The sequence below is a fragment of the Diceros bicornis genome, chromosome 4 (genome assembly GCF_020826845.1).
Source record: "Diceros bicornis minor isolate mBicDic1 chromosome 4, mDicBic1.mat.cur, whole genome shotgun sequence".
NCBI lineage: Eukaryota > Metazoa > Chordata > Mammalia > Perissodactyla > Rhinocerotidae > Diceros > Diceros bicornis.
The window spans coordinates 48,923,809-48,937,373 of NC_080743.1; the positions used below are offsets into that span (position 1 = coordinate 48,923,809).

Genomic DNA, 13,565 nt, shown 5'->3' on the forward strand with positions numbered 1-13,565 from the left:
ACTGTGATCAAACAGCAAATATCTACATCATGCAATTACCTGCCATGGTCAGGCAGGCAGGCAGGCAGTCCTGGATTTAATTCCATGAGATAATGGAAAGTCAGGTTACATTGACATAAATTATCTCTATGAGCCCCAGGGTTGAACTGAATTTCAGTTACAGGCATATGCATTTTACTGTGTCAGATAATGGGCTCCTCCCCGTTGGGTTAGGGGGCATGACTGGCTCAGTAAAGGCCCTGAACAATCGCTAGGTTTTCCTCTTTGCCACCCACAATGTATCCAGGAATGGCTAGGCCTGATCCCAATTATGCAGTAGGCTAAGTATCTTTGCTGTTAAAGACACTGGAATATTCTCCGTCCCTTTCCCAGAATACCTGATGCCATGTGCCCAGTGCCCTGAGCTCCCCCAAGGGGCCCAGGGACCCCACCGTGACCCAGTGTCTAGGCCTGAATTCAGCACCTTACTTTCCAGATTTTCCCTATGCCCTTTGCCTATCAAAATGTCCTCTGCTGTGTCCCAAATATTCACGCTCTTGCTAAATGACCGACAACTTAATCTGTTAAATGAATGGGGAAATAAGGTGCTAACGGACTCGTTCATTCTTCCAACAACTACTTATTGAGTGTCCATCCCCTCCTTTTAAAACCATTCTGGGGCTTCCCGCTGCTCTTAGGAGACTAAAGACAAAATCCTTAGCAAGGCCTACAAGGCCTTGCATCTTCTGTCCCCTCCAGGCACTACCGCCCCCACTCTCCACCCAGCATTCCAGTGTCCTTCTTCCAGCTTCTCCAACACCCCTCGTCCCCTCCTACTACCGGTCTTTACACTGAGCCTGTCTTCCGCCTGGCGTCTCTTCCCCCCTGTCTTAACAGATGACTGCCTCCTTGTCCTTCAGATCCCTGTGCAGTCACGGCTTCATCAAAAGCGTTCCCTGACCTCCCTGACTAGGTCGAATCCCACCGTTAGACTGGCCCCGGAGCCTCTCCTGTAGAGCGCTCCTCAGGGGAGGAATTCTGCACTTATCTATTTAACATATGTGTGCCTCACCAGACCATGAGTTCAGTGATGCCATCATGGAGAAATTTTACCTGTTTCTATTCACTTTTGTATCTCCAGTGCCTAGATGCCTGGTACATGTTTCTTGAAGGAAAGTGGTGGTGAGGGGAGGAGGGAAGGGAGAAATTTCTAATACATTTCCACAGTTGAAATAAAAGGACCTAAGTGACTTGCCCAAGGACATAGAGTTAGTGACACAGCAGAAAGTTGGACTCAAGTTTCCAAGGCACATTTCTTTTCCACTCCGTCACTCTTTCCTCTGGGGCCTCTGTGAGCCTCTGGGCTCTGATGAGTAATTGCACCCTGAAAATTATTATGGCTTTGGAGGCATGCCCAGTCTGGCTCCAAACAGGGGTGGTGCCGTAAAATTGGGCTGTAGCAGGGTCCCTCTGCCACATGCAGGGACAGAGAGGTGCTGGCAATACCAGGACAGACCTCTGGGTCACATCCAAGTGGACTCCTGGGACGCTACGGCTGGACTTAGCAGGAGGGTAAGACCTGGAATAATCCACCTGCTAGAAGAAGAGCGACAATCTGTTGTGCCCTTACAATGTGCAAAATCCTTGAACAGATGCTATTTGGTTGATTCTGACACAAGACCTGCCAAAGACATGTTATTCTCCCCATTTACAGATGAGGAAACAGGTCCAGAGACTGAGCCCCCTGAGTCGCACAGCCAGTCAGTGGAAGAATTGGTTTTTAAACCCAGTGTGTCAGATTCCTGAGCAAATTCTTACTCCATGAAGCAGCACAGCCTGGAAAAAGAACAGAATACTCAAGACCGTATTAACGTATAGAATATGAGCAATCAGCATAAGAAGAATAAGAAGAGATCTAGAGGGATGGAAGGTTCAGGGAGCAGGAGGGCCGAGGACCAAAGGAAGAAGGGCTGTTTGGGGGATGGGAAGTGCAGAATGCAGGAGCCCCCAGCCTGATGGCCGAACTCTGACCTGGGGCAGCGGGGAAGGAACCGGGGCCCAGGCAGATAAGCTCTCGATTACAATCATGGAGCTCAGGGCATGGTCCTGTTTTTCCAGGCTACGCCCTTCCTTCCCTCCCCAGTCTTTCTAGCAAAAGGATTTTTCATTTCCACATTCTATGGAAACAATTTCTTAGGAATCAAATGTCCTAGATCTGGAAGAAGAAAGTGGCGGTCCAGTGGACCAGCTGTCCAGTGCAAAGGAAAATGCAGTGATGTGCCCCACTGTCCTTAATGTTGTGTCTCCAACACCTGCTTCTAGAAAGGGGCTCAGAGGAGGGGAGGAGAAGCCCTGTGCTTCCCAGGGAGGCGAGTGGCTCAGGAAAGAGCGCAGGGCTGTCCCTCAGGATCTCAGGCCTCTAACAGGGTGACGTTGGGAACTTCATGTTCTGGAGTTCAGTTTCCTCGCCTCTAGAGGGAGGGGCTGGATGGGATGGTCTCTAAGGTCTCCTGTACTCTGATTTTATGCTTCTCCAACCAAGGCCTGGGGGTGCAGGTGACAGCAGAGTAATTGAACAATATGAGATTGTGTTTGAAACTTCTCTCGTCTGCATGTATTTTCTACCTTGAGATTTTTCTCACGTTGTAAGTGAGAAGAATAATTGTAGATTTGAATAGATTGGGGGTGTTGGATTATATAAAGGGCATAGATTTTGGTGTGAGGCCTAGGTTCAAAAGGTAAGACCTTGGGTAGACAGCTTCCCCTCTCTGAGCTCCAGGTGCCTCGTTTGTAAAAGGAGCGTAACGCACACTTCACAGGGCAGCTGGGAGGGTAGACAGTTTCCACAGAGAGAGCACACACAGTCCTCCCTGCAGAGTTCCCATAAATCATCGTTCCCCTCCCCTCACCCTTCCTCTCCTCCCACTGCCGGGGGGCGGGGGGAACAACCCAAGTGGAGAAAGGAGTTCAATTGTGAATCCAAATTCGTCCAGTATTTATCCAGCACCAAATGTGTTCTGCCCGACTCTTTCCTACATAATATTCACAACGACCACGTGGAACAGGTAGTGCTATTCTATCGTACATTCTATTGTATGAAGAAAGCAAATGTCAGGGGTTGGCTTCCGCTCATAAATGGGAGAACTGAGATTTGAACCTCTGTCTGCTGAATCCAACCCCAAATAGTCTCTTCACAGATTCCCAGAGACACCTCAGGAGCAGACGCTCCAGTAGAGCATTCCACTGGGAGAGGATTTGGCTTGGGGCTTGCTCTGGGAAGCCTTGTTGTTTTACATACTCTTATTTAACATCCCCATATTCTCAGAGGTGGGGGGAGCCCTAGAGCAAAGGCCTCTCACACCCATCCTTGAATGGAACCAGCCTCACCAGCCCCCTGGGGCGAGGGGACCTCTCAACGGCTTCCTCTGGGGCATCAAGGCTTTTCTGTCACTGCCCCTCCAATCCCTCGCAAACGTTACTACTCCTATGGTGCCTCGATGTTTTACAGTGACTTCACTCACCCCCGTGAGGTGGGTGGGGTGAATGTTATTATCCTTATATTGCAGTTGGGAGCAGGCTCAGGGAGCAGCCCTGACTTCCACGACCTTCCAGTGGAGGTCACACAACGAACCCACGTTAGCAACCTGTGGCCCCTGCCACTGCAAAATCCCTCGCAGGTCAAAATCCCTGACCAGGTCTCACAGTGTGGCTCCTCCAGTCCTCTAAGTCTTCTGTCTTAAGGGGTCTTGTCACCCAGACACGGAAGCCAGGGGAGGGCCTAGAGTCAAAGCATTTGTGCATTCAGTGCTAATAAGGCTGTTCATTCCCTCTCCAGGGACTGAGCTAATAATGGTTCCTTAAACGTGCACTTCCTTCAACTTGGTGTGACATTCAGATCTCGGGGATTACCCCCGCAGGGTGTGGTGTGACATCAGGGTGAGTCACTTCATCCGGTGCAGTGTTCTCTTGTGCCTGCCAGCCCTCCCTGGCCCCTAGGGCCCTGAACAGTCTTACAGGGCTGAAACTTCCCCCCAAAAGGCCTCTCTGACCACACCAGTTCCTCAGGAAACCACCCAACCCAGCCTTCAGTTTTTTTGCCTTCTCCCCTCTTGCCTTGTACCCCTTCCCAGGCCTAGCTTGAAACCTCAGTCTAGGCCCAAGCTCCTTGATGCCAGCTTTGTCCACGCGATTTGCTCCTGGATAGTTCTCACGCCCAGTCATCTACCAGCTAAGGGCTTGGGGTCGGGCAGACCTGGGTCTAAATCCTGGTTCTACCACTTACTAGCAATGCAATCTTAACCATGTTACTACACTTCTATGAGCCTGTTTTTCCATCTGTATAACGGGAATAATAATACTATCTACCTCCTAAGGAAGGGTGAGATGCAGCAGGCAAGTACTCAGCACAGTTGTTACCGCCCAAAGAGGGGGGTCATCTACCTGACGCAAGACATGCCACTAGTCAAGAGGCAAGGCTGTAGGAGAGAAAGGACTTTTTATTACAGCTTGCTAGCAAGAGGGAAGATGGCTGACTCCCATCTGGAAAAAAACCATCTTACAGAACAAAGATGACAGGCCAGTTATGTACAGGGCTGGTCTCTGGATGGAAGAGGCAGCTGGTCTCCGGGGGGTGGGGCAGACATCTGGTCTTAGTTCCTGATAGTCTTTTGTTTTACTGGATATGTATCATAGATGGAGCAATGTCCCATACCCTGATCTTTCAGTTGTCAGTGATGATGGCTATCAGCATAGACTTTCTGCCTCGGGGTCATCACATTCCTAAGGAACTCAAAAGAACAACATTATCAACTTACAGCAGCTGGCAGAAGCCATAAAATTTATAGAACATGTCTGTTCATCAGAGTTAGGGTTAGTTAATCAGAGGTCATTCAAAGTTATAATATGTTTTCTCTTCTACAATATGGCTTCCTTTATGTTAACCTCGTGTTGAGCCAGTATCAATTCCCCCCTTTTGTTGTTCATCTTCAATCTTGAGGGACATCCTGTTGATGAGGGGCATAGGTTGTTCCATCTCATTGAACCAGTCTCTTAGTAAGACGGTGATACAGGTGGGCTCCCAAGATTAGGCCTATATCATGTAAACAAGTGACCAGGTATTTAATAAGATGAAAAGAAAAACAAAGTTAGTGGTGGGAGCAAATTATAAACCAGTTTCTGAAGACCAAGCACAGCCAGTCAAAAAGATTTCTAGATGTCAGAGTGCAAGCATCTTTTGCAGTTTGAAATGTCTCTGATAATGTGAAAGGGTATTCAGGTACCTTTCTGAGTGGCTTACATAGTGACAGACATCAATCTCTCTTAAGTTTATATCAAGTCCACTAGCTCCAGTTTGCAAGGCTTCAGGAAAAAGGGCAGTTTCAGTTCTCAGTGATTCCAAATGAAAATGATGGAAAAAAATTGAAAATGTTAGTTTGAAGATTTGTAGCCAGGTATTTCAGAAGCCTAGAAGAACTGAGGATCCAGTCCAGTTGACAGATATAACAAAAACCTCGAAGACAGTTAACAGAACCAGAATTCAACATCCACAAATGTGCATTATAGTTTCTATTGAAACATAATTTTTCTCTCTAAAATCACCCTCATTTTTAATAAAAAATAGCCAAATTAAGACTAACTGGTTTGCAAAATAAATCTAGTTTCAACAAATTTGGCCCAATTATTTACATAAGTACAGCAAGAATAGCAACTGATCATATAGGCCCTTTTAAATCTGCTGGGCTGGAACTTTTTATAAGAAATCTCAGATTGAATTTTAAAGGCCTCTCGAGGCCATGAAAGCCAAGCCAAGGACTTTGTCATCAGACTTGCCTGTAATACCTACAGATTTTGGTGAATTTCTCTCTTTTCGAGGTTCCCCAAAATATTGCGAGGTTTCTTGTCACTTTAAGTAGCAATGAGGTACTTCTTTACATCTATCAGAATGACCAAACTTTTTAAAAACTGATAATACCTATTGTTGGTGGGAATGTAGGGAAAAGGTTACTTTAATCATTGCTCTTGGATGGCATGGCCTTTTGGAAAGTAATCGGGCACCATCTACTAAAATTAAAATTAAAAATACATAAATCTTTTGACGTAGCATTTTCACTCCTGGGAATTTACCCCATGGAAGTAAAAATACCAGAATGTATGGATAAATGCACACAGATGTATAATGAATTGTTGTTTATGATGGAAAATGAACAAAACCTAGAAACAAAGCAAAAGTCCTTCAAAGGGGGAATTGTTGACTATATTATGACATGCCAGGGAATATTCTGCAGCCATTATAAAGAATAAATTGAAGCTGTATCAGGTGACTCACAGAGATTACAGTGAATAATTGAGGAGAAAAAGCAAAGTACAAGAAATTGGGTATAAAATTATCTCATTTTGAGAAGAAATAATCCCCCACAACGCCGCCCTCATTTGTATGTGAGCCAACACACACGAGCATGGAGAAAAATACGGCAGGATCCAGACCCAGCTGTCATCACGGTTTGGGGAATGGACAGTCTTGTGGTAGGAGGGGGATGGGAGAAAGTGAGGGAGGATCCAATCAGAAGAAAAAGAAAAAAAAAGACCACATTGAAATTAAAACAACATGTAGGGGCTGGCCCAGTGGCGCAAGCGGTTAAGTGCGTGCGCTCCACTGCGGCGGCCCGGGGTTCGCCGGTTCCGATCCCCGGCGCACCGACACACCACTTGTCAAGCCATGCTGTGGCGGCATCCCATATAAAGTGGAGGAAGATGGGCATGGATGTTAGCCCAGGGCCAGTCTTCCTCAGCAAAAAGAGGAGGATTGGCAGATGTTAGCTCAGGGCCAATCTTCCTCACACACACACACAAAAAAACAATATGTATAACATAATCACATTTCTGCACTAATGTGAAAGTGTGTGCGTGAGTAGACATAAGAAGAAAATTTTACATTATCTATACATATCTTAAACATCTTTGTGAACCTAAAACATAAAATGTATATTCCTTCACCAATAGTTTGACATAGAGCCAAGGTCTCTTCACTGAGAAGAAGTCTATTTTTTGGAGTTCTGCCTCACCTTGCCTTTGGCACAAAAATCACACCCTTAATGCACTGTCTACAATTTCTAATTTCAGCTTCTGTGGAGTGGAGCGAGAATTTAGACACTGGCAAAACCAGTTTAGTACAGGAACCTCTTAGATATGCTTCCCCCCTAATCTTTTCAGTTGCCTTGCCTACACCCAGTAGAACAATAATCTTATTTTAGGCTCTCTCCTTTATTAAGTCTTTCCAAAACTGTCAACTTGGTTCTTACAGAAACACTAATTCTTTTTCTTTTCCATTCACATTTTCCTCAGTTTATGTGACCTTTATTAAGGTACAACTGGCATAAAACAGGCTGGGGAACAAACACCTCACTGAGGTGACATTCACGTCAATAGGTAGATGCAGTTGTATGTGGCATCCTGGAAGGTGTGAGCATCCTCTGGTCTGTGCATCAGTGTGCCCACCGGGAGGGACCAGCAGTCAGCATGTGTCACAGAGAGAATGCACAGGGTCACATAACTTGGCGTGTCAGTTATGAGAGACAGAACCTCACTTATGTGAAAACCCTTATGCGCTGTGAATTGGTGAATGGATAGCTGGCCTGTTGGGTTACATCCAGCTCTCTGATTATGTAACTGTCAGTTATCCTGTGATTGGACCATCTAGGGTTGCATGTGGGAGTGGGAGTCAGAAGGCACGGAGGATCATATCTTTCATTTTACAATACATCACGTAACATTTTGCTACATGGTCAACGTGAATGGTTAAAAGCAAGCCCTCTCCCTAGAGAATACCTAAATAAGGGTAAACGCTTTCTTGAAGCAAACAGAAAACAACACTTGGAGAGAGTTTCAGAGGGCTCCCACGTATACATAGAAGATTGACTGCATGCATCTGTCTTCTCATAGTGTAGCTTGGCGGCTACGAGGCCTCTGGGGCCACACTGCCTGGGTTTGAATCCTGGTTCTGAACTTATAACTGACTAACTTTGGACCAGCGCCTGTCAGTTTCCTCATTCATAAAACAAGGAGAGCAATAGCACCGCCTACCCCTTGGAGAGGGCTGCTAGTGGAGGCCGAGTCCTCGGGGAGAAGCACCAGGGGATGTAGAGAGATGGGTATGACCAAAACACAGAGATGAGGCTGCAGGCTGGGGGTGTAGGGTAGATTGTTAACTGTGGAAAGGAGGTTCCACTGGCTTTGCAGGAGGACACCCCTGGAAGGAGGAACAGGCCAGGAAGCATGGGGCAATATGGGAATGGGAGTGCAGAAAGCAGAGGACCAGGGGACTTGTGCACTGGGCAGAGCGTGGCTAAGGGTGGCAGGGAGGAGAAACACAGTGGGATGATCTGTCTCAAGATTCTAAGATGAACTCTGGTTTACGAGGCTTTCCTAGACTCACTGGCTAGTGTCTGAGGCTACATTATTGTTCTCTGCTCTGATTTCCAAATAGAAAATTGCTCTGTGCCCTGGTGACTTTCAGTCACGGGTAGAGTGGGGACATATAGTCAGAGTCCTGAGGGGAGGTGGTCACCTACGTAGCCTTTCAGCCTCCAAAAAGCTCAGCCCAGGCCGAAGAAGCTGACTGGGAGGGTCCCTGCCTTTCCCAAGAGGGGCCAGCTCCTTCCTCTAATTCCTTAGTTCTTTTTTTTTATAATAACAGTTTTATTAGGACATAATTCACATACTATACAATCCACCCATTTAAAGTGTGCAATTTAAAGGTTTTAGTCATTCACAGAATTTTACAATTACTACAATCAATTTTAGAACATTTTCATCACCCCAAAAAGAAACCTTGTACTCATTAACTGTCACACCCTTCCCCCACTCACCCTCAATCCTCCTCCCAGCCTTAGGCAACTGCCATCTACCTTTTGTCTCTATATATTTGCCAATTCTGGACATTTTGTATAAATGAAATTATATAATATGAGGTCTCTTTTGATTGGCTTCTTTCACTTAGCATTTTAAATGTTCATCCATGTTGTAGCATGTATCATTACTTTTTATAGCTGAATACTATTCCATGGTATGGATATACCATAGGTTATCTATTCATCAGTTGATGGACATTTGGCTTGTTTCCACTATTTGGCTATTATGAATAATGTTGCTATGGACATTCATGTACGAGTTTTTGTGTGGACATATGCTTTTATTTCTTTTGGGTATATACCTAGGAGTGGAATTGCTGGGTCATGTGATTATAATTCCTTAGTTCTTTGCACGTACTTCCATTTTAGGACTTAGTATATTCATCACAAGTGCTCACAGATCTGCTTGCCCTGTCACACTATGAGCTTTTTTCATCTCACTTACCCCATGGAACATAGCACCCACAAAGCATTAAATAAATATGTGGGAGGCCCTCCATGGTGTCAAGTGCTGCTTACAGGCAGAATAAGACAAGGCCTGAGTACTGACCATCAGGTATTACAATGAGGGGTTCTCTGGTAACCTTGACAAGTAGTGAGTATGAAAGCCTGACTAAAGTGGGTTCAAGAAAGAATGGGAACACCCCCACGTTCACTGCAGCATTATTTATAATAGCCAAGATATGGAAACGACCTACATGTCCATCATTGGATGAATGGATAAAGAAGATGTGGTAAACACACACAATGGAGTACCACTCAGCCATAAAAGAAAGATGAAATCTTGCCACTTGCGACGACATGGATGGACCTCGAGAGTATTATGCTAAGCAAAATAAGTCAGCCACGGAAAGTCAAATACTGTATGATTTCACTCATATGTAGAAGATCAAAAAAACAAAACAAACAAACAAAATAAAACAACAACAAATTCATAGATACAGAGAACAGATTAGTGGTCACCAGGGGGGAATGGCGTGGGGGGTGAGCGAAATGGGTGAAGGGGGTCAACTGTATTGGATGGATGGTAACTAGACTTGTGGTTGTAGTGTACACCATACACACTGTAGTGTACAGATGTCGAATTATAAAGCTGTACACCTGAAACTTATACAATAAAAAATAATAAATAAATAAAATGGGCGAAGGTTGTCAAAAGATACAAACTTCTAGTTATAAGATGAATAAGGCATGGGGATGTAATGTACAGCATGGTGACTATATGTAACAATGCCGTATTGCATATTTGAAAGTTGCTAAGAGAGTAGACCTGAAAAGTTCTCATCACAAAAAATAAATTTGTAACTAAAAAAAAAAAAAGAATAGGAGAAGAATCACAAAAAGGAAGTAACGATCATTCTTTCAAGGAACTTTTCCATACAAGATAGCAGAGACATGGGACAGGAGCTGGACAGGGAAGTGGAATCAAGAGTGTTTTGGTTTTCTGAAGACGAGAAATGGCAACATGTTCATATGATCCAGTAGAAAGGTAAAAGCTGATGATGGGGAGACAGGTGGACAGACAAGAGTGATGTCGCTGAGTAGGTGAGAGGAGGTGAGAGGAGGTGTAAGTAGGTGCTTACACGTGTAAGCAGTGTTATAAATGGAATGTTTTGTCCCCTACAATTCAGACATTGAAGCTCTAACCCCCAATGTGACTATGTTTGGAGACAGGGCCTGTGAGGCGGTGACAAACGTTCATGAGGTTATAAGGATGGGCCCTAATCCAATAGGGTTGGTGCTCTTATAGGAAGAGGAAGAGACACCAGAGCTCTTCTCCCTGTCATGTGAGGACACAGGGAGAAGGCAGCCGTCTGCAAGCCAGGAAGGGGGCCCTCACCAGGAACTGAATCAGCAGACACCTTGATCTTGGACTTCTAGCCTCTAGAACTGTGAGAAATAAATTTCTGTTTTTTAAGCCAGCCATCTATGGTATTTTGTTATAGCAGGCTGAGCAGACTAAGACAAGTAGAGAAACCGGTTTTAGGAGCAAGGAGAGTTCACTCACTGTAACAGGAGAGGAGGCAAAGTCCACAAGTGCCAACACAGGTGTGGGTGTGCAGATGTGCGGTGGGAGGCAGAGGGGGTCTCTTCTGAATGCTTGTATTTTTTTCAGTGACATGGGAGGCAAGGGGACCAGTTGAGAGTGAGGGCACAGGGCTGCAGATCTAAGAAGAAAGATGAGGAGACAGTGAGTGGACCCGGGCAATACGATGAAGACATCTGAAAAACACTGAATCCATTTGAAGTTTGTGGTCATTGAAGCGAAAGGCACTGGTGGTGCCTTTTTCCCCAGGGAGGTTCAGCAGTTTGGGTGCAGGGAGGGAAGGGGTAGAGATGATTCTAACCATGGTTGCGATTTGGCCAAATGAGAATGACAAGTGAGAGGGTAAAAGAGTGCAGGTGAAGGAATAATTATACTGATGAGCAGGCAGGAAGGAGAAAGAGAATGCAAAGGGTTGAGGGCCAGGGAAAAGATGGTGGGATCACTGGCGTGCAGGTCCTGGCAGGGCTGCAGGATTTTTGGAGTTGGGGCCCTCCAGGGAGTGATGTGGAAGATAGGGAGGGGAGAGGGGATGCCTGTAACTGAGACTATGGGGGCTGTGGGTATTGGTAGGAGAAGGACCAGGGTGGCATCTGCTGAGAAAGGGAGATGACAGATCCTTGGGGGAGACCATGGCAGGGTACTGGATTTGCAGGTTTTGAAAACACTCACATTCTAAAAGGAGCAGTATTAAGAGAGTGATTTCAACCTTGTGCTAAAATCTTCATGGGATGAGGAATAACCAAGATAACTTACAAAGGGGTGTCAGGAGGTGGCAATCTGCTGGCCAGAGCATCAAAGGCGAGGAAGAAGCAAGGGTCTGGAGGCAGACAGGAGCAAGGAGGATGCCTTCCCTCCCCCCAGGCCCAGCAGGGGGCACAGGAGAGGAAGCAGCTGTCCCTTGAGAAGGCCTTGGGAAGCAGCATCATCGGGGAGAGCCAGGTTTAATGCGAACAGAAAGGAGAAGGGAACATTCATAGGAGAGGACACCAGGAATCTTGTTGTTCCTGGATGGGGCCAGAAAAGGCCAGACAGAGCATATGGAGACGACAGTCTGGAAGATGAAGATGTTCTGGGAGTCCCAGGCTCCCTATAGGGCCTGGAATAAAGGGTTCGGCAAGATTAGTCAGAGGCACACTTCGATAGGAAGCTACGCCACCTGGAGGTGCGGGGACTAGGGAGAAGTAGGGGTCTTCCCAGGAGTACTCAGGGCTCCCAGGCCCCTGCCTCACTCTCGCTGACGGCTCTGGATAGCCTGGACAGAGCTGTCTCACGGGGCCCTGTTCACACACCCACCTTGGAGTGAAAAAGCATTATTTCTTCTTTCAGACTGAAGACTCTCATGGGACAGAAATTCCAGGGGTAGCACGGCTCAGGAGCTAAGCCCTCTGCATGCTGACTCTGGGATCTGGGGTTTACATGATGGCTGCCCGAGGGACAGCAGGCTCTCTACTTCCTTATTCAGGAGACGCTGCTGTTCTGCATTTGTACGTGACTTGACAGTTTGTTACGAGTTCTCGGCTGTTCACCTGCTAAGGGGACAGCTGACACGACAGACTAAGTGGATTAAGAGATCTTGATGAGACAAGTCTCCCTGCCCACCCAGGTTATACACCAGCATTTGGATGGTGGTGATCTGGTCTTTTCAAAAGAAACAGAAGACCTGTATGTTCTTGCTTCTTGTCAACAGCCATAGACCTAAGAAGCAAAAGGACTTTGTCCATCTTCTCCCTCACTCTACTACCAATCCTGCAATGAATTATTTCTCCTCTAAAACAAAACAGAAGTCGAGTACAGATTTTAGTAAAAAGCCTTCACCTGCTGAGGTATGTGACTATTTTATTTTTCTAATTTAACAGGAAAAATGAGCCAAACCACCTAGTCACTTATGTACATTAATTTACATTTATTTACAAAAGTTTGTATCTCTCCAATCCACAGTTTACAAGAAACGTTTGACAGCTAGGAGAGTGAGCACCCAGTCACAGAAAGTGTTGGTAACAGAGCAGAAACTAATGCTTGTTTTTATTGCTTGATATTTCTTGTAAAAAAAAAAAAAACGGCTCTGATGAACTGCTTCAAGTTAGACTTCCAAAGTTTCCTCAAAGATGATGTAAAAGTCGAATGGTAAATCAGACAGCTTTTCAAAGTATTTAAATAACTTAGTTACTACACATTCGACTTCATCTTCTATTACCAATCAACTGAAGCTATAAAAAAAAAAAAAGTCTCATGTTAGTAACATAAAATGCAGTCAATCTGTGCTACAGACAAAGAGTCTTAACTACTCTCCTAGGCTAATGTGAGTAGCCCTTTTGTAATAGAGCCATCAAAACCAAAGGCGCTAGGGAGAGGAGAGGGGGGGAGACTTGTCTTGAGCCCTCACAGGATGGTAGCTGGAGCTCCACCTTCACTGACTAACAGTCCCATCGCCTCAAACCAACTCAGTCTTTGTAACTGAAATTTCCAAAACACAGAGCTGAGACCATAATCCTCATATGTCAACTGTCACCCCCAACAGTCACTTCCCTCTTTGCCACATGGGGATGGCTGACTTCCTACTTCAACTTCTCTTCCTGTTAAGTCACCTCTGCGGTGACGACAAACCACCTGGGTCATCTCAGAGGAAATCAGCC

General features: G+C 45.7%; 1 protein-coding gene across 4 annotated transcripts in view; it reads right to left on the bottom strand.

Annotated features, from left to right (window-relative positions):
• Window positions 1–4,455: 4,455 nt before the first annotated feature.
• CD58 (CD58 molecule) overlaps window positions 4,456–13,565 on the bottom strand; it is a 44,057-nt gene continuing 34,947 nt past the window's right edge. For 2 of the 4 annotated variants that reach the window (XR_009219776.1, XR_009219775.1), the window contains 2 exons: window positions 10,894–13,139; window positions 4,456–4,758 (listed from right to left, as the gene is read on the bottom strand). The gene's annotated coding sequence lies outside the window, so the exon portion shown is untranslated. Of the gene's footprint in view, window positions 4,767–10,893; window positions 13,140–13,565 lie in introns of all 4 variants that reach the window. The other 2 variants (XM_058538897.1, XM_058538898.1) reach the window with 2 other exon arrangements.